Source organism: Canis lupus, chromosome 4, assembly GCF_003254725.2.
Source record: "Canis lupus dingo isolate Sandy chromosome 4, ASM325472v2, whole genome shotgun sequence".
NCBI classification, from domain to species: Eukaryota; Metazoa; Chordata; class Mammalia; order Carnivora; family Canidae; genus Canis; species Canis lupus.
In genome coordinates, this window is record NC_064246.1 from 3,513,326 (window position 1) to 3,539,054 (window position 25,729).

The 25,729-nt window shown below is 40.9% G+C and overlaps 1 long non-coding RNA gene across 1 annotated transcript in view; it reads left to right on the plus strand.

Moving 5' to 3' along the window:
- LOC112660802 (uncharacterized) overlaps positions 1-25,729 on the plus strand; it is a 69,394-nt gene that overhangs the window by 36,836 nt on the left and 6,829 nt on the right. Inside the window, exon 3 of the long non-coding RNA XR_003137228.3 lies at positions 20,751-20,852. This is a non-coding gene — a long non-coding RNA (uncharacterized LOC112660802). The remainder of the gene's footprint in view (positions 1-20,750; positions 20,853-25,729) is intronic.

Below are 25,729 nucleotides of genomic sequence, written 5' to 3' on the forward strand. Positions count from 1 at the left end.
GGTGCTTAAAAATCAAGATAGACTATACATACAATGGAATAATTATACAAAGTATTATAACAATAATTATATTATTGTAAGTACAGTAAGTAGTTGCAACAGAAACCATGTGTAGCCAACAAAACTTAAAAATATTTACTATCAAAAAAAAATATTTACTATCCAACCTTTACAGAAAACATTTGCCAACCTCTGCCCTAAAAAAAAGCACAAAAGTAATTAGAACACGATTTTATTTTCCTTTTATAATACCAAAGTCACTTGATCTTACAAAGCTCCAACATCATGAGAGAAATCAGTGCCAGAGCACTTGGACCACTTGCATGAGCACATAGCCATGTATCTGGAAAAAATCAAGACAGAAATGGGAACTTCGATATTGAGAATGGTTTCCCATCATTGACATTTTACAAAATTTGAATGTGGAAATGTCATGCTGATTAAAAGGAAATCAAATTTGCCATCTTTTACCCTTTACGATGTCCCCTATACAAAACAGAAACAAACAAACAAAAACAAAAGCAAAACAAAAACAAACAAAAAACCTCAAAGCCAAAACTAAACAAACCATACACAGAAGATAACAAATGTTGGCAAGAATGTAGAGAAATTGAAACCCCTGTGCACTATTGATGGAGATATAAAATAGTGCAGCTGGTATGGCAAACAGTAGGGTAGTTCTTCAAAAAATTAAATGTAGAGTTACCGTATCATCCAACAACATACAATTATCATATGATTTGGTATATGCCCAAAATAATTGAAAGCAGGGACTCAGAGATACTCATTATACCTATGTTTATAGCAGCATTATTCACAATAGCTGAAGGTGAAAGCAACTTAAGATGTCCATTCATGGGTGAATGGATAAGCAAAATTTGATTATGTATATACATAAATATACATAATAGACTATTATTAATCCTTGAAAAGGAAGGAATATTAATTATCCTTAAAATGGAAAGGAATTCTTACACATACTACATTGGTTACCTTGAGGATGTTACACTAAGTGTAACAAGCCAGAAATAAAGAACAAATACTATATAATTCCATTTATATGAAGTGCCTAGAAGGGTCAAATTCACAGAGACAGAAAATAGAACAGTGGCTGCCAGGTGCTGGGAGAAGAAGGGAATGAGGAGTTAGTTTCCTGGGTACAAAATTTAATTTTGCAAGATGGAAGGTCCTGCAGACTGATGGTGGTGATGGCCGCACAATGACGTGAATGTACTTAATGCCACTGAACTGTACACTTAAAAATGGTTAAAAGGGTACATTTTGTGTCATGTATATTTTACTACAAAAAAAAATCAAGATGGAACTTCAAGTCATGGCAACAATAGCATATAAGTCAGGAACAGGCACTCTGCAATGCAGGGGTTACATTCCCTACATCCTCCAGGAGGGAGATAAGGATGTTGTATAACTCTAGAAGCTGTTAACTTATTTTATTTACTTGAGAGAGAGAGTGAGCAGGGCAGCAGGGGGTGCAGGGGAGAAGCAGACAGAGAGGGACAAGCAGACTCCACACTGAGTGCAGAGCCCATCCCAGGGCTTGATCCCATGACCATGAGATCATGACCTAAGCTGAAATCAAGAGTCCAATGCTTAATCCACTGAGCCACCCAGGTGCCCCAGACCCTGTTAACTCATATATCATGCTGCAATTCGCACGTAATTACTATAAAAAGTATAAATACAATGTATAACTTCTGGAGTAGTAAAGGAAAAAATTGCCTTGAGAAAAAATATACTTAACCATAAAGAGGTGAGAGAAAAGGGAGGAAATGAAGCAAAAATGAATGTTGAGGGAAAGAATCCAGGAGGGAGGGGAAGAGCAATGAGTCCAGGGAGATATGGCAAACCAGGATCAGGGTCTCTGGGGAGGAGTGGGAGAAGATCAGAGCACACACAGAAGGGATGAGGGCGCCACTAGGGAGGAGCGGCCAGGGAGAAGATGTACACAGATGTAGGTTGGCTTGTGCACTTGGTCCCTGGAGGATGAGGCAGTCCTGTCTGATGGCTCTTGGAGTTGCCAGTGAAGTGAAGGGAGCAAGAACATCAGCCCAGAGTGAGAGGAAGGGTGGGAGGTGTGAGAGGGTCCAGAAGTTCTGCCCAGAGGGCGCCCAGGTGGCTCAATCACTTAAGTGTCTGTTGGTTTCAGCTCAGGTCATGTTCTTAGGGTGGTGAGATTGAGCCCCACACAGGGCTCCACTCAGCACAGAGTCTGCTTGGGATTCTTTCCCTCTTCATCTCCCTCCCCCTATGCTCCTCCCCTCACTCAACCTCTCTTTCTCTCTCCCAGAGAAATAAAATCTAAAAAAAAAAAAAAAAAGTGCTGCCCAGGTAGGGCAAAAATACAACCCATGGAATAAGAAACAACTCCCTCACATTTGGGCCTCATTTCCTAGAGGACCACTTCCAGATTATAGAGACACAACTACAGCTGAGCCTGACTCAGAATGATAAAAGGGGAAACAAAATCTTCCATTTCATTCTTGCTTCATGAGCCATCCAACCTTCCTATTTCGCAAATATCCCTGTCGAATTAAGTCATAGAATTATGGAAGCTTGGCATTGGAGAGCTTAGAGGAAATTGGAAATCATATTTACAGATGAGAAAGCCCCAGAAGTATTTATTAATCCAACTTTCTTGCCCAGACCTCTGCTTAATTAATTTTATTTACAGAGAAAGACTGTGGTAATACAAGAGGACAAGCAGTTAGCATTTCTGCAGGATTTTTTTTATTGTGTTGAAACTTAAAATTTACCATTTTAACCATTTTTTTAGTGTGTAGTTCAATGGCATTAAGTATATTCCCATTGTTGTATAACTATCTCCAGAATTTTTTCATCTTCCCAAATTGAAGCTCTATACCTATCTTTTTTTTTTAAGGATTTAGTTTATTTATTTGAGAGAGGGTTGGAGAGCACAGACAGAGAGGGAAACAGCAGACTCCCCCCCCCACATCCCCCCCCAGCAGGGAGCCCAACGGGGGGCTCAATCTCAAGACCTGGAGATCATGACCTGAGCCAAAGGCAGATGCTCAATCAACTGAGCCACCCAGACACCTCTGAAGTACCCATTAAATTGAATTAAATAGGATATCATTCTTAACCCACACATTGGCCCAACAGCACCATGTGTATAACAACAGTGACTTAGGCCCCCTGGAAGAATCCCACCGTTATTTCTAGAAAATTTTAGGAGATCTTCATATGGCTCACAAAGCAATTTGTTCACTACACTTCCCCACAGTGCCAGACCCAGCCTTCCTTGTCTTGTCTGATGGAAGGACTCTGGAAGCCACTCTCTTTCAGTGATTGCCTAGTAGTAGCAGGGCACTGACCTCTGAGCCCTAGGGCTTCCAGGATTTGGGGTGTCAGGGTACTATTGGAATCTGTGCAGAATCCAGGAGATGGACACTCTTTCCAACTTGTACCTCTGGAATACCACTTAGCTTTGCTTGATCCTAGAGTCTCTGTTCTCAAAGAGTTTTTTCAAGTTCTAGGCCTCACACTCTTGCTCAAAACTTCACCAGCCTGAGTTTATAAACAGCCAGTCCATCCTTTCTGTCCTCTTTTTTTCATGCTCCCTCCCCAACCACAGCCTCTTCTGTCCATCTCCATTACAAAACACAACGTTCAGTTGCATATTAGTTGAGGCAAACTGATGTGTGCATGACTGTGTGAATATGTTTGTGTGTTTGGGCAGGGGAGGAGGAAGATGGGAAAGAGGTGAGTTGTCACATGCCCTGACAATAGCCAATCAAAAATGTTAGAAATGCCCTGTCACACATTAATCACTCTTGAGACCAAGGTGCCTGGGGAGCTCAGTCAGTTGAACATCTGCCTTCCGTTCAGGTCATGATCCTGGGGTTCTGGAATCGAGCGCCTCATTGGGCTCCCTGCTCGGTGGGGAGCCTGATTCTTCCTCTCCCTCTGCTTGTGCTACCCTGCTTGTGCTCTCGCTCTCTGTGAAATAAGTAAATAAAATCTTTAAATAAGAATAATACCCACCCCCCTTGGAACCAGTTGCATTAGGCTCCCAGAACTTGATCTCCATGGGCAAAATATATCAAGGTAAGTTTTCTAGTGCATGGTCTCAAAGAGCCCCCTACGCACAGAAAACTAAAGGCAAATAGCTATTACTTCCATCATAGGCAACATTTTATTTTTATATTGTTTCCTTCACTATAAAGTTAAATAGTGTTATTGGCTTTGTGATTGCTTTCAATAGCACTGTACTCTGATGCTAGAAAATTTCATACTGGTAAAATAAAAAACAGAATTACAGACTATTAAAACCTGAATACACCTTTAGAGATCAACAATACAATCTCTCAATTTTATAGGCAAAGAAAATGTAGCCAAGCGATTTAGGAGACTTGATTTATTTATGTTAATTTTTTCTTCATTTTTAAATTTCAATATAATTATTGCACAGTGTTATATTAGTTTCAGGTGGACACTATAGTGATTCAACAATTCCATACATTAGTGCTCATCGTAAATGTACTTTTAATGCCTTTCACTGATTTCACCCATCCCCTCATCCACCTCCTCTCTGGTGACCAGGTTTAGGTGACTTCAAGCCAAGGTCATGGGGGCACCTGGGTGGCTCAGTCAATTAAGCATCTGCCTTCAGCTCAGGTTATGATCCCAGGGTTTGGTGATGGAGCCCCGTGTCGGGCTCCCTGCTCAGTGGGGTGTCTGCTTCTCCCTCTCCCTCTGCCTGCCACTCTCCCTGCTGTGCTCTATCAAATAAATAAATAAAATCTTCTTAAAATTTTTTAAAAAAATAAACCAAGGTCATATAGCTGGTCTTTTGATACAAATTAAATGTTCTCTTTAGTACATCATACTGTTATCTAAATTTCACATCTTTTATGTGAAAGCATGTTTCTCATCTATATTTCATTATTACCCCAAAAAACCTTTTTTTAGTCTTTTTCCCTCAATGATACCGAAATACCAGAAATAATTTGTATATCTGTTTTTGCTTATTTAATTTTATTTTTTAGAGAGAGAATGTGTGTGCACAAACAGGGGAGGGGCAAAGGGAGAGGGAGAAAGAGACTCTCAAGCAGACTCCCCTGATGAGCTCACAGCCTGATGACATGAGGCTCAAGCTCATGACCCTGAGTTCCAATGGGTAACCAACTGAGCCCCCCAGAAGACCCTGTATATGTTTATACACTATATGTGTAACTGTGCTGTCCTCATAAAAAGAGTACAATGTTTTGCACCTCTTCACTAACAATGCATATGTTAAAGTGATAGAGAGAGTGGCAAGGGTCTTCTAAAAACAGCACCACCAAAAACAGAAAAACTACTTTATGTCAGGACACTTTCAGCTTCAAGTAATAGAACATTTGACCAGAAGTTGTTTAAACAATAGCTGAGAGTATATTCTACATAACAAGAAATGCAGAAGTAGAAGTCCAATCTTCATTAATCCTTTATTCTACCATAAGTTTATATAATTTTTTAATTAATAGACATTTTTGAGCAGTTTTAGGTTTACAGAAAAATTGAGCTGAAGTATACAGTTTCCATCTACTCCCTCATCTAAGCCCCTAACAGTTACCCCTATTATCATTTTATTTTATTTTTTTTCAGCATGATAAGTGTAGTATTTAATGCCCATCCCCTATTTCCCCTCTGGACAGTGTGTTCTCTATAGTTAAGAGTCTGTTTCCTGGTTTGTCTCTTTCTCTCTTTTTTCCTTCGATTCTGTGTTTTGTTTCTTTTCTTTTAAAGATTTTATTTATTTATTCATGACAGACAGAGAGAGAGAGAGAGAGAGAGAGAGAGAGGCAAAGACACAGGCAGAGGGAGAAGCAGGCTCCATGCAGGGAGCCCGAGGTGGGACTCGATCCTGAGTCTCCAGGATCACACCCAGGGTAGAAGGCGGCGCTAAACCGCTGGGCCACCGGGGCTGCCCAGTGTTTTGTTTCTTAAATTCCACCTAGGAGTGAGATCATATGGCATTTGTCTTTGTCTGACTGACTACTTTCACTTAGCATTATACACTCTAGCTCCATCTATGTTGTTGCAAATGGCAGGATTTCATTTTTTTTTGGTTGAATGATATCCCATCGTGCCTGTTTGTGTGTGTGTGTGTGTGTGTGTGTGTGTGTGTGTGTGTGTTACCACTTCTTTATCCATTCATCCATCGATGGACATTTAGGCTGCTTTCACAACTTGGGTATTGTAAATAATGCTGCAGTAAACATAGGGATGCATGTATCCTTTCAAGTTAGTGTTTGAGTAAACACCCTGTAGTATGATTACTGGATGTAGGGTAACTCTATCTTTAAGTTTTTGAGGAACCTTCATGCTGTTTTTCAGAGTGGCTACACTAGTTTGCATTCCCACCAATCATACACGAGGGTTCCCCTTTCCCCACATCCTCACCAGCACTTGTTTCTTGTGTTTTTTATTTTAGCCATTCTGACAGGTGTGAAGAGGTATCTCATTGTGGTTGTGATATGCATTTCCCTGACGATCAATGATGTTGAGCTTCTTTTCATGTGTCAGTTGGCCAATCTAATCAGTATGTCTTCTTTAAAGAAATGTTCTGTCCATTTTTAATTGGATTATTTGTGTTTGGGGTATTGAGTTGTATCAATTCTTTACATATTTTGGATATTAACCCTTCATGAGATATGTCATTTGCAAATATCTTTTCCCAGGTCCCCCTATTATCAACATCTTGCATTGGTGTGGCTCATTTATTAGAATTGATGCACCAAAATTAATACGTTATTATTAACTAAAATCCATAATTTACATTAGGGTCCACATTTGGTATTGTGTATTCTATGGGTTTTGACAAATGTATAATGGCATGTAGTCATCATTACAGTATTATACTGAATAGTTTCACTAAAAATGTCCTGAGCCGCACCTATTCATCCCTCTCTCTCCACAAACCTCTGTCAGCCACTGATCTTTTTAGTGTCTCAATAATGTCTTTTGTCTTTTCCATAATGCCATATCCTCAGAGTCATACAGTATGCAGCCTTTTAAGATTGGCTACTTTCACTAAGTGATATGCATTTAAGATTTCTCCATGTCTTTTCATGACTTGATAGCTCACTTCTTTTTATCACCAAATAATATTCCATTGCTTGGATGTACCACTGTTTGTTAATCCATTCACCAACCAAAAGCATCTTCCAAGTTTTGGCAAATATGAATAAAAAAGCCATCATTCAAAAGTAAGTTTTCATGTGGACATAAGTTTTTACATCATTTGAGTAAATGCCAAACACCATTGTTGGATCATACAGTAAAGATGTATTTACTTTTGTAAGGCCTTCCATAGTGGCTGCCCACTTTGCCTTCCCACCAGTAATGAGTGAGAGTTCCTGTTCCATATCCTCATCAGCATTTAGTATTTTCGGTCCTTGGATTTTAGCCATGCTAACGGATATGCAGTGGTATCCCATTATTATCTTAATTTGCAATTTCCTAATGGAATGTGACGTTAAACATCTTTTCACCTGCTTATTTGCCATGTGTAGCTTCTTTCTTAAGGGGTCTGTTCAGATATTTTGCTCATTTTTTACACTGAGTTGTTTCTTTTCTTATTGTTGAATTTTAAGAGTTCTTTGTATACTTTGGATACCAGCCAGTCTTTCATCAGATATGTCTTTTCCAAACACTTTCTCCCAGTCTGTGGCTTGTGTTTTCATTCTTAGAATTTTTCTTGATTTGAAGTCTTATTTATCTTTTTTTTCTATAGATTGTATTTTAGTGTTGTATTTAAAAACTTACCACCAAAGGCCCCATAGATTTTTCTCTTGCTATTTTTCAGCGATTTCACACATTTGTATTGTACATTTAGGTCTATGACACAATCTGTTTTATTATTACTATTAATTATTATTATTATTAATATTCTCCACAAGCTCCAATTTTAATGACTGTATTGCTGACTATTCTCCATTTTACACTATAAATTGCACTCTGAAAATTAGATTTTCTCTTACGTTTTCCTGATTCCTTTCTATAGATATTTTCCCTACAATAATCCTTTTAAACACCTGCATTGTTTGGACTCATGGAGTAACTTCTCTAATCAGGAACATATAATGCAATTAGTAAAATTCCTCATCTGCAACTGGGAAATAAATTAGGCCCTAAGAGAAATTAACTTAATATGTATCTAACTCATTATGTATTACCCAACCCAAGTGAAAGTATACAGCTGAAAAGCTGTGAAGATTCAGAAAGCTCCCTCAAATGGAACATTCAGAGAAAGCATGGTGCTCTAAGTGAGCTTGAGCTGGTACCATGCTATTAATGAAGCTGCCTTTGCCCTTTGCAGCCTAACACACATGGTGACAGGTGGGGACACTACAAATAGCCTTGGCCTAAGAATGGAAAAAATGATAAGCTGGGGCCAAGGCTTTGAAAGTGACTTAATGACAGGAATGCAAGGGGCAGACCTGACTATACAGCAGAGTGTGTTACTGGTCTCCCAAAGAACCTTAAAGTGGGGAGAACTTTGGTCGTGTCCCACTCTCAGACTGGCTGTTTAGACAAGGATAGTAAACTACAAACCTCAGTTCTGTGGCAGTGCTGAGATCCATGAGCCCATACACTGGGTCTCATAAATACCAGCTTCTCAAAAACAACATAGCCCTGGGGCACTTGGGTGGCTCAGTGGTTGAGGATCTGCCTTTGGTTCAGGGCATGATACCAGGGTCCTAGGATGGAGTCCCACATCAGGCTCCCCTCAGCGAGCCTTCTTCTCCCTCTGCCTATGTCTCTGCCTCTCTGTGTGTGCCTAATGAATAAATAAAAAAATAATCTTAAAAATACAAACAAACACAGCCCTGTATCAGTCTTTGTCATTACACCAGACTGAACCACTTTGAACTGTACATGTCCTGGGCTGATCACACTGCACTGGTTCACGCTGCCTTTGGATGCTATAGAGGGTGGGGAGCAGCTTAGTTCACCTGTCAGCTGGATCGTATTACCTGAAGGCCAAGTAAAAGGCCATGGATGGGGGATTTAAGAGCTCTGGGTTTTAATCCCAGCTCCACTTGGCGACTCATTGAACACTTTTGGCATTTCAATTTCCTCATCTTTAAAATTGGGATATGAGCTGGCTTTACTGGGAAGATGAGTAATTCATGAAATAGACCATTTGGTGCTCTATAAATTATTCCACAGATGAACACAGGAACTCTACATCTCATTCTCCTTCATCCTGCCTTTACTTCCCTTATACTGTGAGATAGTTAAGCCACGTGACCCTTAAAATGGGTTCCATTTCAAAATCCATTATTTCAGTCATTGCAACTCAAAACATGGCAGTGGTTCTCAAACTTGCTCAAGAGACAGAATCACCTGGAGGGGCTGCTAAAACACAGATTGGGGCTTGCTGACAAGTTCCCAGATACTGCTGATGCTGCTTTCAAGGGGACCTTACACCTGAGAACCACCAGTGGGGTGGGGGTGGGGGCAGTTAAGAAAATTCTAGCCAAAGGAGCATTGGCCAATAAAGCTTACAAGTAGTCTGGGCCATGTGGGCATCTGTGAAGTCCCATCAGCCTCCCACCTCCCCTCAGAAAGGTCTCATGGTTGGTGAATGCCCTGCTGTCACCAACCACTTGAAAGTCTTCATTTTTGAGCAAGAATATACCAATTAGGTAGCCAGTCCTGTTCACGGTTTGGGTTTTACAAATAAACTTTAAATGAATGAACAAAGGTCATTTGGGAAAGCTTAATTAGAAACTTATTTAGACATTGAATATGAATGAAATAAGCTTATTTAGTCATTGTTCTTTTAGTTACAGGCATTTTGCCAGCCTGCTCATCCATCTACCAGAGACTAGCAAGCAGGCCCTTGGGCTCGTGCAAAATTGATCAAGATGAGTTCCATTGTCATCCCTCTTCTCTTAGGGCTTCTTCCATTCTTCTTCTTCTTCTTTTTTTTTTTTTTTTTTTTGGTATTTTTTAATTTATTTATTGTATATTTTTTTATTGGAGTTCAATTTGCCAACATATAGTATAACAGCCAGTGCTCATCCTGTCAAGTGCCCCCCTCATGCCCGTCACCCAGTTACCCCAACCCCCTGCCCACCTCCCCTTCCACTACCCCTTGTTCGTTTCCCAGAGTTAGGAGTCTCTCATGTTATGTCACCTTCTCTGATATTTCCCACTCATTTTCTCTCCTTTCCCCTTTAATCCCTTTCACTATTTTTGGCTCTCTTTCAGAATAGAAGGAGAGATAAAGAGCTTCCAAGATAGGCAGAAACTGAAAGAATATGTGACCACCAAACCAGCTCTGCAAGAAATATTAAGGGAGACTCTCCCGTTCTTTTGCTCCCTCTTCTCCTCACACCTCATTGCCCCAGGCAGAAATGCCCTAATAGGCTCTAGGAGGAATGTCTTTAAGTCAAAAGAATATCTCCAGGGAGAAAGCAATATTATTATATAAATATACATATTCTTTTTTGAGAATAGAGGGCTTCACTCTTTGAATCATAGCATGCAGAGCATTGTTTACCTAGCCTGTCTCTCAGAATGGGCTGCCACATGATCTTACCCTTAAAAAGAGAGATACTTTAGGGGCCTAATCTAAAAGCTTGCCCAAGTGAAACCAGCTACACAACCAAGCCAACTGTTAGCAGAGTCAGAGCTAGGGAAGCAAAATGAAGACACCCCACTTCTATTTTTAGGATGGGATTTCCTATGCTGGCATACCTCTTGACTTGTTTTCCTTTTGGTCAGAGCTGATAATAGTACTCGGGTTTTTTTTTTTTTTTTTTTTTTTATTTATTTTTTTAAATAGTACTCGGGTTTTATAGAGTCCTATAGTTGTGCACATCAACAGTGTAGGGAAGTATAAAGCCACATCTCCATTTGTTTTGCTTCCCTAGGATAACTGGCATTTAATTAATAGAAACACACAACTAGGACACGTTTTTCCAAGACAAAAAGAATGGGAAACGAAAAGAGCCGTGGGGGACAGCCCCAGTGGAGCAGCAGTTTAGCGCAGCCTACAGCCCGGGGCATGATCCTGGAGCCTTGGGATGGAGTCCCGCGTCGGGCTCCCTGCGTGGAGCCTGCCTCTCCCTCTGCCTGTGTCTCTGCCTCTCTCTGTGTGTGTCTCTATAAATCAATCTATCTATCATCTATCTATCTATCTATCTATCTATCTATCTATCTATCTTTTAAAAAAATAAATAAATAAAAGAGCCGTGGCCTAAACTGAGATTTTATCAGAATCTCTGAGAAAGAGTCTCCGCCTCAAAGTGGTACCAGGGCACATGTGCACATGCTCACTGAGAAGGGAGTGATTCAGCCAATGTTGAGATACTAGTATTAGTGAGGAGTGATTGGAAGGATGAGATGTAGAAATAAAGGCACTAGTTAGCCATCATCTGACATAGACAAGACATTCTAAAAATACCAACTTATTTAACCTTCTTTTTTTCCTGATGGACACACGCCCCACTGTTTGTATAAGGGGAGACTTTTCTTGTTTTTTTTTTTTTTTTTTTTTTTTTTTTATTTATGATAGTCACAGAGAGAGAGAGAGAGGCAGAGACACAGGCAGAGGGAGAAGCAGGCTCCATGCACCAGGAGCCCGATGTGGGATTCGATCCCGGGTCTCCAGGATCACGCCCTGAGCCAAAGGCAGGCGCCAAACCGCTGCGCCACCCAGGTATCCCCTTTTCTTGTTTTAAAGATTTTATTTGTTTATTCATGAGAGACACAGAGAGAGAAGCAGAGTCATAGGCACAGGGAGAAGCAGGATCTCTGCTGGGAGCCTGAAGGGGGACTCAATCTCAGGACCCAGGGATCACAACCTAAGCCAAAGGAAATGACTCAACCACTGAGCCACCCAGGCATCCCTACAGGGAGACTTTTTGTGCAATTTAGAAAGAGAACCTCTCCATCACTTTACAGCCATAAGCCAGGAAGTGTCATCATCAGCTGGTCCACTTGTGGTGCCATGAAGTGAATGGCCTTCCTTGGAGCTGTGCTGGCATGACTTAGCCGGCTTTAAAAACAGGCCCCCTGTGGGGATCCAGGATCTCAGGGATTAGGACATGTGTCTTTTAGCTACTCTTTCCTTCAGGGTGGCATCAAAAGCTCATTGTCAAGGATTAATATTTATTGCATATTAACCTTTTTATGGCTGTGGAATAAGGACTCAAAAGAGCATAGAATCACTGTAATCATTACTTCCTGGAGGAGCCTTGGTGGCTCAGTTAAGCTGCTGCCTTCAGCTCAGATCATGTTCCCAGGGCACTAGGATGGAGCCCCCACATGGGGCTCCCTTCTCAGTGGGAAGTCGGCATCTCCCTCTGCCCTTCTTCCCATCATGCTCTCTCAGGTGCTCTCTGTCTCAAATGAATAAATAAAATCTTTTAAAAAAAAAATCATTACTTCCTCTCAAGATGATTGTAGGGTCCTCCCCATGTCCTGTGGAGAACAAACAATCCCACCCAGACTGACTTTCCCAAAGAGCAGCACCAAACACATCACTTACTCCATTCAAAACCTTTCTGTGATTGCCATCACCTGCCTAATTAACCGCAACCCTTTACCCTGTGGCACTTTTCAAAAGGAAAGCCACAGTTTGCTGTAACTAATACACACCAAACAGAACTCAAGATTTGCTGCATCTCCTCTGATGCTTTTCTACTTGTTTTTGCTCCCACAATTCACCCCACACATCTTGCCTGCACTCACCAACATCTGGTTTGTCCTTTAGAGCCCAGATGAAGCACTTGAACTACGTGAAGTCTGTCCTAATCGCCTCCAGCCAGATATTATTATTCATCCTGTCATTGAGAAATATCAGTCTTGAAGCTTATGTTTCTCTATATAGTAGTATGGAAATCCACGTTCTTGCTGTATTTAACCCACTGTAACTTGTGAAAAATCATCAGTTCTTTGAAAGGCAGAAACTATCCAGTTTTCCTCATCTCTGTTGGTTAGTGGGTGATTTGCCAACTTCCTCAGGAGGCAGGATACTCTTTTTGCAGAATGCCAATGTCTCTGGGAAGACCATGATGTATTCACCCATTCATCAAACATTCAACATACATTTATTGAGTGCTGCAATGTGCTAGGCCTTGACACCTACTGTTATATTCAATTCCCTTATCAAAACCAAGGCAATTTGACTAAAAGGAAAGATAATTTTAGTTAATAGTCCAATATAAAAATTATAATATGAACATAACAAAGGCAAGCAGAAAACCTATCTTAGCATAGTTTCTTGTTTTCATTTATTTGCTAAATTTTTATTCATTTGGTTTTGGTCAACCCAAGTTCTTAAGTTGATTTTTTTAAAGATTTTATTTTTAAGCAATTTCCACATCCAATGTGGGGCTCAAACCCACAACCTTGAGTTCGAGAGTCACATGCTCAGCCTACTGAGCCAGCCAGGTACACTGCCAAGTCTGTAAGGTTAAAGAAAATTATAAAACACTAAAGTTGAGCAAACTCTATCCATTAAATTATCATTTTCTGAAAGTTAAAAAACAGTCCCTCTTCTCTGAATTTTCCAGCAGAACACCTAAATTCAGCATGTGGAGCAACAGGGTTTTGGCAGGAGCATAGAATGAGAGCCACATCAGGAGGTAGGTTCTACATGATATTTATGGAAATATAAGACACTTTCCAGAAGAAGGTGACCAAAAATAGAAGCCAGAATCAAAATTCTATCAAACCAAGTCATAAAAGAATTAAAAAACTGCATCAATATGCCTACATTTGGGTAAGATGTATCACCCAAGCCAACAAGATATTTCTTTGGTTCCATCCAAGCATTGGCTTTTATTCTATAGCACAGGGATAGTTGAACACACCACTCATCTCTGAAGTTTTGTGCTTTTCAAAAAGTATCTAAGTGTATGGAACATTAACAGCATCGCTTGTACCAAAGATACATGGATTCTAGAAAGAGTAATCTGGCCACAAGTGTCAATTCTCTTTTTAAACTGTTTTATTTAATTTTTTTGAAGATATTTATTTATTTATTTATTTGAGAGAAAGAGAGAGAACATGAGCGGGGTGAGGGGCAGAGGGAGAAGCAGACTCACCACTGAACAGGGGGCCTGGCATGGGGCTCAATCTCAGGACTTCAGAGTCATGACCTGAGCCAAAGGCAGATGCTTAACCTGCTGAGCCACCCAAGCACTCCTCATAAGTGCCAATTCTAACCCCTCCTCTCCTGTAACAGTTCTGTCTCCTCCAAGGGAGAGCCTGATACATTCCTTCCATTAAAGGTTCTTAGGTTGTAATAGCTTGTAATCTCAAAGTCAGGTCTCTACACACAGAAGAGATGACAGCCCACATCCCTGCCAAAGGGAGAATTCTCAAAAATTGTGTCCTTTGCCTATTGCCACCATTGGACAGAGTATTAGAGAGTAGGGACAGAGTCAGAGAAAACAGAAGACCTGGCTTCTGTACAGCTTCAGAGAAAATAAAAGCAAATTCTACCTTCCGGTTCTCCCAGAGGAAAGGTTTAGTATGTTAGGAAAGCTGGAAAATGAATTTGTGTTGCCAGATGGGAGCCAGAGGAATGTACTCATGTTCAAATAAAATCAAAGCAGTATCTGCTATTTCCAAAAGAATCAAAACAAGAATTTAAATCCTAAAGTCACATTGATTTGGTGGATCACATCTTCACTGTTTCTTAGGAAATAAATACAATTTTAATTTCTTAATCTCTTTGATACCAATGATAACTGATATCTGAAAACATGTCTTCCTTATGCAACTCCTTATAATGATATTTAAAATATCAGGTAACCAAATTGCTGTCTCATTGTGTCACCTGCTGATTTTAAACTGCTCTTACATTCAGACCCAAAGGGTTAGCTAAGGCTACCGGAAGAATATTGAGTCTGTTCTGTGTAGTCTCGGTGTCAACCAGATTGTGCCCCTCTCTCTGTGAGCTGAGCCAAAAGGAGAAGAACGATATTTTGCATACAGCTTTTGAGGAGATGATTATCTCATCCTAACATACTGCTGGAGTTGAAATGAAAATTGCAATTCTATATTTTTATGTGAAAGGACCGCTAATGAATGGTTTTGTTGTTTTCATAAACAAACATAAAAAAATCTGGCTGCAACATTGCAAAAGGAAGGGAAAGTGAAAAAACGTAGCTGGATAAGATGCAGCATGAAGGATGCTTCTCTACCACCATCACAATTCACAGTCATTTATCCATGGGTTGACCAGAGAATTTGTTGTTCAAACTTGGATACATCAGAAAGTGAAAGGGGAGGTGGTAAATAGTTGTGCTGGAGACAATGACCCTATCGATTGGACATACCTTACTCACAGAGACCATGTTCCTTGTTGGAGATCAGAGGGGTCAAATATGTAATTTCTTGCATATTGGACTGAAATTGAGTTGGGGAGATAAGATATTTATAGAAAAGAAACACCACAAAGCAGCTAAATTTGGTGCATTAACAATAAGGTCATCTTTCTTTCTGAAGTATTTCCTTTCCCCAATACCAAATTACATATAAAAGACAGTTCTACCTGGTGGCTTCATAAATCTCAGATTTGAATTCAGGAAGGCCCTGCAGGGCCCTGAATGCTAGTGCCATAGTGTTCTGGATCTTTTCCTCTTAAGGACACGTACCCCAGGGCCCCATTGTTTGTATACAGGGAGATGTTTTGTGCAATTTAGATAAGAGATCGTCTTCCTCAGGACATTTTACAGCCATAAGCCAGGTAGTATCATGAACTACAGCTCAACTTGTGGTGCCATGAAGTGAATGGCCTTCCTTGGAGCTGTGCTGACATGACTTAGCTGGCTTTAGACACAGGCACCCTGTAAGGATCCAGGGTCTCCGGGATTGCCACATATGACACACAAAGAAGCTGGTGGTGAGAAAGAGATGGCAAGACTCTACTTTGTGTGGCTGAGCCCTGGGGGCAGGGAGGATAAATCTAGCAATCTAGATTAGCAATCTAGATTAGATTCCCATATAAACCAATCAGAATAGTTAATTTCCATGCTCTGAATCCAGACCCACCTCCTCCCCAGGATTTATACTGGGAAAAGGAACCAAGAGTGAAAGCTGAATGAATCAGCCACCTGGGTGAAAAGAGGGTAAAAGCACCAAGGCTCTCTTTCCTCAGATGGGTCACTAGCATTGACAAAGATACAGTATTTGAAACAGTCTGCATGGGTAGGATATGCTCAACCTTCTGCCCCTCCTTGGGTAGGCACATGCAGTGAACAAGAGTTCACCCTTCCTGAAAAGCCATGAAAGAGAGAGATCGAGCACTTAATAATAGTATGTCCACAACCTCACTGTCTGGACTCCCCTGGTCTGAGAAGGGAGTCCCAGCCTGGCTGCTTAGCCTGCCCTGTGTCTCGGAATAAAAGCTATGTTTTCCAGAGAATGAATGGAATGAGTGAGCTCAGATTATACAAGTAGTATCTGAAGGAAAGAACCAGGTAATTAGAAACTGTTTGAAAGAGGAAACAAAGAGAATGAGTGTGGATTCAGGAAGATTCTCCTTAAAAAAAAAAAAAAAAGGAAGATTCTCCTTACATTCTGTCTCATTAGGAGGAAATGCTGCCCAGTCTTCTATGTCCCTCATCATTCCCCATGCAGTAGGTTGGTCCAGGGTCCCAAAGGTGGTCTCTGATGATTAGGAGACTCTCCACACTTGAGGGGCACCTGAGTGGTTCGGTGATTGAGCGTCTGCCTTTGGCTCAAGTTATGATCCCAAGGTCCTGGGATCAAGTCTCACATCAGGCTCCCTGCTCAGTGGGGAGTCTGCTTCTCCCTCTGCCCCTCCTCTGCTCATTCTCTCTCTCTTTCCCTCCCTCCCTCTCTCTCTCTCTTTCTTTTTTTTCTCTCTTTTTCTTTCAAATAAATAAATAAAATCTTTTAAAAAAAAGCCATTTGCTTGGCCCCTTGAAGCTGCAATATGGCTGCCTCAGCTCTAGGCATTCAAGGCAAAGGGGAGAGTGAGTGGTCATGCCAGCATAGTCTTCTCACCCATCCATACTTTCTGGTACCTTTCATAAGGAAGCAAAAGCCTTCTCAGAAACAACTCCTACCCACCTCCTTTTATGTCTCATTGAAGAGAACTAAGACACATCATGCATTCTGGTTATAAAGTAGGCCAGGAAAGCAAATACCTGCTTGCTGGTTTGCTTGTTTTCCCCAATTTTTCTAGCAGAAGGCAGACAAGGGGATAGGAATTGGTAACAGCTATCGGGTCCCAGAGCTCCCCTGCAGGGATGCCAAGGCACAAGTTACCTGCAGAAATAGTGGCCTGTGAGAGCAGCTGGACAGAGCCTCAGGCTGGTGGCTTCTGGCCTCAAGCCCGTCTTCTGTTCACTTCTATGTGCTCACATGCACAGTGTGGCAGGGATTCTCATGCTTTCTGTTCTCAAGACCCATTAATGCTCTCTTGAAAATTAAGGAATCATAAACAATTTTTCTTTATCTGGCTTGTGTCTATTAATATTTGCCACAATAGGTATTGAAATTGAGAAATTTTAAGATAACAATAACTCATTTTAACAGTCCCTCATTTTAAAATAACAATACCAAACCCACTCCAGATGAATATAAGTTAAACACAAAGAACATATTTTTATGAGACACAACTGGTTCACAAAAAACAGTAGGTACAGTGGCATTGTTTGCATTTTTGTACATGTCTTTGCTATGTATCTTAGTAGAAAACAAATGGATTTTTCTATCTGCTTCTGCAATGTTTCATTACCTCATATCATCCACTTTTAGAAAAACTTGAACATACACTTGCTTGCAAGAAACTGAGTGTGTCAAAGGCAGATACTCCCCTATCATTATTATAAAACTAGTTTTGACCTCACAGACCCCCAAAGGGGTCTCGAGATCATTTTGAGAACCAGTAGGGTCAACAGAGAGTATCTGCCATGGTCTCCATTTCCATGGAGCTCCAGCTCCATTTTGAGCTTTGCCTTTTATTTGTAAAACTAAATGGCAATTCAAGTATTAGCCTGAGAACTAAGAAATAGTCTTCTCCCCAATCACATGTAATGCTTCTTACATTACACTGAAGACTGAAGACTCTCAGTCAGCTGCTGTCAACATTTGATGATACGCACCTCATTCATTATATACTGTTCATCCCCTTTAGTTACTCCTTTGTAACTGTGGGAAAGTTTACAGGGCAGCACTGGGGAGGGAGACCATCCAGTATCTCCCAATGTGATCTCCGCTAAGTGCTCCAGAGGTCAATTCTGAAATGTCAGGACCACCATGGGCAAATAGTAGAAAACACTAGAGAGGCCCTATGGGGACATCGTAGGCCTGTTGCTGGTGGTGTTCTGAAGAGGCATCAGTGTTTACAGACAGGATACAGAATCACCCTGGGGAGCTTTTTCAAAGTGCACATGCTGGTTCCTCTCCCCGCCCCAGGCCAGATCTCTCCTCCCCACTCCCCCACCCCCCCCACCTGCCCCCGTTGGAAATCACTGATCTAGGCTGTTAGGAAAGAGCTTTATTAAATTTAAATTTAGCAGTTGAGGCTGTGGATAACCCTATCTCTGTTTCTGAGAAACAACTGTTTACTATTCTAACACTCCAGAAACCTGGCAACCAGCTCAGGGAGGACTGGCTGACCTCAGCTACAAAGCTTTTATGCAGCTGCTCCATAAGGGACCCCCACTCCAGCACTCCCACCTGCCCAGACTGATGTTCAGGTTAGAAGGGGTACACGACCTGGCACTTCTCAGGACCAAATCAGGCAGCCAGGACCTATATTTGATGATCCTAGGGGATTATTAAGAAAGGAAATTCCACAGAGTCCATGTAGCTCTTACAAAGTATTTTGTTCCAGTGCTTTCTTTCTTTGTCCCTGTGATTCTATTTTTGTGTCTCCCTCTTTATGTTTATGGGTCTGGGACTGAAGAGCAATAACATGAAAGCGATCGCCCCAAAGAGATGTTCCTGGGTGGAAAAATGGATTACTTCTAATCCCGCCACTGCTGATGGGACAGCAGCCTGGGTGGGACTGCAGGAGGACTGACAGGATAATTGGAGCTCTTGCTACTCAGAGTGGGAACTTTTATTCTACTGCCACTTACTCCAGGGAGAGTGTGATGTGGGTTATAGCTGCATGGGTTGAATTTGTTGCCAAATACTGAGAACCTGCCTTGCTCATCCCTTCTTTTTGAAACATTTGCTGCAGGCAAAACCTTCTGCGTGGACCCTCTTTTAAATTACATACACACACACACACACACACACACACACAGAGTACGTGACACTTGGTTTTGGAGTGGGGACACTGGACAGGAGGGGCAAAGTAGTCACGGTATCTCTACCAGTGACACAGACACACCATGCCGCGTGATCTCCACAGCTAAAATGAGCTTCTAGAAGCTAGATGGAATGGAAAGTGATGACGTGGGATGCCTGGGTGATATTGTAACCTCAGCTGATGTTCACAGCCAGTACTACACCAGCTAAATGCACGGGGGTTAGGTGCTTATGACGGCATCATGGACAAAGAATGTTATGAAGTTGTATACTATTCCCAACTTTAAGTGTCCAGTCTAGCGAGCCTACTTATTATGGAGAAAATAAAATAGAGCTCGCAAACTTCATCAATATTTGATGTTAGAAACACATTCTGGAAGAGAATAGAGTTTATGAATTTAGAGGGTGAATAGGTTTTAGCGAAACATGTCCAAACACATCTCTTTCATGGTTGTCTTTAACATTTTTGTTCAGCAGACCAGACACCAGTCAACAAATATCTATCATAATACCTATGATCCAGGCACTGTGCTAAAATCAGACAAATGTACAAACATAAAAGAGATGTGGAACCTGCCCTAGAGAGGATTGTAAGCAAGTAGGAAAGGACATATACATAAAGAATTACTTTACATGTATATTTTTAAATATAGGTTTCTACAGCTGAATGTCTCAGAGTAGTGGACACAGTACCTTCTAGTAAGTAGGTTATATATACATGAATAAATCATATACATGTGAGTAAGGTGATCTTTTAAAGTTTCAATTTAAATTCCAGTTAGTTAACATACAGTGTAGTATTAGTTTCAGGTGTACAATATAGTGATTCAGCACTTCCCCACATCACCCAGTGTTTATCACAAGTACATTCCTTGATCCCCATCACCTATTTCACCCATTCCCCCCTCACATCTCCTCTGGTAACCATCAGTTTGTTTTCTAGAGTTAATCTATTTCTTGGGCAGCCCAGGTGGCTCAGCGGTTTAGCGCCATCTTCAGCCCAGGGCCTGATCCTGGAGACCCGGGATAGAGTCCCACGTCAGGCTCCCTGCATGGAGCCTGCTTCTCGGTTGGTCTCTCTCTCTCACTCTCTCTCTCTCTCTCTCTCTCTCTCGAATAAATAAATAAATAAAATCTTAAAAAAAAAAAACTATTTCTTGGTTTGCCTCTCTCCCTTTCTCTTTTATCCCCTTTGCTTGTTTGTTTTCTTTCTTAAATTCCACATATGAGTGAAATAATATGGTATTGGTCTTTATCTGTCTGACTTATTTCACTTAGCATAATACGTTTTAGGTCCATCCATTTTATCACAAATGGCAAGATCTCATTCTTTTTTATGGCTGAGTAATAGTCCACTGTATATGTATGTATGTATATATCACTTCTGTATGTGTATATGTACATCACATATTCTTTTATCCATTCTTCCATTAATAGACACTTGGGCTGTTTTCATAATTTGGCTATTACAGATAATGCTGCTATAGGATACATGGGAATATGATGCCAGGAGTTCCACTCCACCTCCCCCAGAATTCTGGAAGCCAGAGCAAGAGCCTAGAACCTACTTTTTAGTAAGTATTAGTTGCTGGTATGACAAAACAGTGAAATGTAATGCTCAAAAAAATTAATAAACCCTATTCATAAGCTTATTTATAGCACCTTATATAGTTGAATGAATGATGTCTTTTTAAAATATTTTATTTAATTATTTGAGAGAGAGAGAGAGAGAGAGATAGCATGAGTTGGAGGGGACAGAGAGAGAAACAGTCCCCATTGAGCAGGGAGCCTGACATGGGGCTCAATCCCAGGACTATGAGATCATGATCAGAACCAAAGGAAGATGCTTAACCAACTGAGCCACCCAGGCACCCTGAATGGATGATGTCTTAATGGATGATTCTGTAAGGTAAGTATACAATACTCTCCTGTTCCACGGTAGATTCCATGTAGATGGCTGAGAGGAAGAAGATGTAGATCACTGGCTATACATTTGTGTTTCTCTGTAGCTAAATGGTTGGTTTTCCACACCATTCTTCTCAACTTATCTTGGGTCTGAGGAGGAAGGATACAAATATGCGGAAAATTTAGTGAGTCAAAGATACATGAAGGGATTTCCTTGGCTGTTGACTCTATCAAGAAAGTGAGAATGAGGGGATCCCTGGGTGGCTCAGCGGCTTAGCTCCTGCCTTCGGCCCAGGGCGTTATCCTGGAGTCCCGGGATCGAGTCCCACATCAGGCTCCCTGTTTGGAGCCTGCTTCTCCATCTGCCTGTGTCTCTGTATCTCTCATGAATAAATAAATAAAATTCAAAAAAAAAGAAAAAAGAAAGTGAGAATGAGTCATGTGAATTTTGCTAAGAACATGGTCAAGTATAAGATCTCTCCAAGGCAGAAAGCCTTTCAATGTTTCAACTCTATGAAAAAATACTGGTGTTTCAAAACCAAATCACTTTCAATTTTAAACCTTTTAAAAGATCTACAAGTGTTACTTTTACCTAATGTTATTCATTTATAAGGTTTTAATAATTAAACTGACTCCATTAAAAACTAAATTCAAACAGTTGCTTCTAATAATGACAGAATGAAGTGGTGGTGGAGAAGGGGAGTGTGCAATCCAAAATCTTTATCAACACTGTTTTAGAAAAATAATGCATGGAAACAGAACTTCTTTAGAAGTTTGGTGAAAAGGCTTAAAAGCAAATTTGAAATATGTCCTCTGAGCTTCTTAATATATTTTTAAAAAGCAGAGGATCCCTGGGTGGCTCAGAGATTTAGCGCCTGCCTTCAGCCCAGGGCATGATCCTGGAGTCCCGGGATTGAGTCCCACATCGGGCTCCCTGCATGGAGCCTGCTTCTCCCTCTGCCTGTGTCTCTGCCTCTCTCTCCCTCTCTCTCTCTGTGTATCTCATGAATAAATAAATAAAATCTTTAAAATATATATTTTTTAAAAATCAAATTATTAGGAAACTTTTCTCTAATTTACACTCTCTTGGTCACACCCTGTGGGAACCATTCTTCCTACTAAAGACCAGTGGGAGCCCATCAGGGCTTGACCCTAAATCTCAGAAGTCACTGTGGTAGAACAGTCTAGAACCTGCCTTTCTGTTTGCCAGGATGCTCGTCATGTATTGTCCATCCCGGCTTGCAGTAGAGACATAAGTTCTTGATGTCCAAAGTTAGGACCCTCTCACAGTGAGATTGCTCTATTTCCACAATGCCTGTAAGGTAAAGTACAAATTCCATTATGACCCTGTGTCCTTTATAACCTAGCTCCCTTCTTCCCCTGGCTGTATCTGGCCTCCCTTCCTCCTGCATCCCCTAACCCCTAATCCCTGCATTCAAGCTACCACACTTCTTACCACTTCTAACTTCACTCATGCTCTTTCTCTTGTATGGAGTGGTTGCCCTTCACCTCTCACCCATTTGCTACTCATTCTTCAAGAAGCAACTAAATGTTCTCTGTTGGTCACCCTGACCTGCTTCTTCCTCCCCCTCCAGGCAGAAGTATTTCTCCCTAACCAGAATTTCCATTCTTCTTCTACACACTTATATGAGAGTATTTGTCACATCGTATTAAAGTTCTTGTTTATGTTTTATCTTCTTCCACAATATGCATCCAGGGGAAGTTTTTGGAAGGCTAAAGTACATATCTGAACTATCTTTAATGCCCAACTAACTAGTATGTGATAAACTGCTATATTTGATGAACAGAGTAATGTATGATATATCATTTATCAGTTCTACAATGTAGGTGTATTGCAGATTATTCATTAAACAAAAACAATTTTATACCTGCTGCATTCTGGCAACTACTCTAGACACCAGAGATACCGCCATACAAGTGACAGGTAAGGTACCTATAGTCATGGACTTTCCATGGTAGGTGATAGGCAAATAAGCAAGAAATAAATGAATACAATCACTTCAGAGAGTCTTCACTTCTGTGAATGAAATACTACAGGGTGATAAGATAGCTTGACCATGGGGCATACTTTACATTGAAGGGTCAGGAAAGATCATTCAGAGGAAATATTGTAACCTTTTCTCTAAGACTGAATAATAGTAAGGCAATGGTGAATATCTGGGAACAGTCCAGACATGGAACGGCAATTATACAGCCCAAGGTAATAATGAGCATATCATGTCTGAGAGGCTGAAGTTAGTATTGTTGGAGGAAACGGAGTGCTATGGCCTGAATTATGTCCCCCCAAATTCATATGCAGAGGCCCTAACTCTCAATGTGACAGTATTTAGAGACAGGGCCTTTAGGAGGTAGTTAGGTTTATACAAGGTTGTGAAATCGGGGCCCTCATGATGGGGTTAGTGTCCTTATAAGAAGAGACATGCAAGAGCTTGTGTGTTTTGTCTCTCTGCCATGTGAGGACACAGTGAACAACTGGCTATCTGCAAACCAGGAAGAGAGTCCTCACCAGAAACTGAACCCTGCTGGAACCTTGATCTTGGACTTCCAGCCTTCAGATCTGTGAGAAAATAAATTACTATTGTTTAAGCGCCCAGCCTATGCTATTTGGTTATGGCAGCCCAAGCTGACTAACACAAGGAATAATACCAGAAAAAGTAAGGAAAGTAGGTGGAGAAACAGATCTTTTAGAACTTTGTGCATTTGGGCAAGGTAACTTCATTACCTTCTGTGTGCTGGCTGGTGCCAGGTATTTTAGTTGTCTCTTGGTACATAAAAACCATCCTAAAACTTGGTGTCTCACAACCACCACCACCATTTATTTGCTCATGATTTTGCAATTTGGGCAATTGGTGAGGGGTGGTGAGGGGTGGTGACAACTTGACTCAACTCTATAAGGTGTTAACTGAAGTCATGCATGCAGCTGCACTCAGCTGGGGTCTCCTAGGGCTAGAACAACAAAGGTGGATTCCCTAACTGTATGTTAGGGACCGTACACCTCAGCCCTAGTAGCTGGGATGGCTGGGGACTGGCTGAGCCTTTCTCTCTCATGTGGTTTCTCATGATTTAGTGGTCTATCCCAATCTCCTCCTTAGCAACTTGATCCCAAGAGGATGAAAGTAGAAGCTACAATGCCTCATAAGTTCTACGGCCAGAAGTCCTAGAATGTCATTTTCATTGCATCTACCTATATTAAAAGGAAGACAATTAGATTCTACTTCTTGATGGGATGACTGGCATACATGGGCAGGGGAATTGTTGGCATAAATCTTCAGGACTCATCCATCACAGTCCTCTGTTTGGCCAAAACTATTCACTTGCCCCCCAATACTCTTCAAAGACTCATCCAATTATGGTACAAGGCTTGAAGTTGACTATCTTATGGTTTGTTTCATGTCTGGATGTAGAAGAGGCCCTTCAGGTGTGAATCCTTTTGCTCTAGATATCTATGAGTTCTATAAATTATCTATCTCCCCTACATCTAATATCTAACAGTGACACAGAGATAGCAACTATCTGGTCCATAGCACCTATGAAATCCATCCAAGCACATATCATGAGCTCCCTTGACTCCAGGGTAGGACTGAGAGGGCAGTTTATGGACCCATTCTGCTGTCTGGATGTGGCTTTCTGATCCAGTATTTTCCATTGTTCTTGGTTCCACCCTCTGAGCTCTTGACTCTGTCCTCTGAGTCATCATCCCCTTTTCATGGTGATTGAGCATGCTTATGCTGGTTCTGCTTTCAGACTTCTCCCATCCAAAGAAAGTGGCACTTCAAAGTCTCATTCCATTTTGAACTGTCTAAACTGGCACAACTCTTTTAAACTCTTTGTGTGCTTTTGTTTATCAAATTAGAATTTATTTCTTTAAACAAAAACCACAGTCACAATTCTTTCCAAGATAATCTTCTCTCCGTTTGGCGCTACTAGACAATGTTCTTAAGGTTCTCAGATGCTTCAAAGAAAGGACCTAGGAGGCATCATCTTATAGCTTTGTGAAACATTAACAAAGGGTCTTACAGAGACTCTTGTGTTTATCTTGATCCTAAGGCAATGTTTCATTAGCAGTACCCTGGATTTGATCTTTGTCCTAAGACTATTCTTACTTTAAGAATGTTTTGGAGTTGCCTGGGTGGCTCAGTCAGTTGAGCGTCTGACTCTTGTTTTTGACTCAGGTCATGATCCAAGGATTGTGAGACTGAGCCCTGTGTGGGGCACCAGGCTCAGTAGGGAGTCTACTTGAGGATTCCTCTCCCCTCTTTCTGCCCCTCTCTGCTTACACACACCACTCTCTCTAAATAAATAAATAAAATTAAAAAAAAATAAAAAAGAATCTTTTGTTCATCTGGATGTGCTGAACTTAAGAAACAGTTTCACCTCCTAACACATTAATTTCTGAATTGGAAATATATCTCCTAACTTTTGCTTGCAACCAAACTATTCCTTCTTTAGCTCCTCTCTCTTTCCTTCTTTCTTTCTTTCTTTCTTTCTTTCTTTCTTTCTTTCTTTCTTTCTTTCTTTTCTTTCT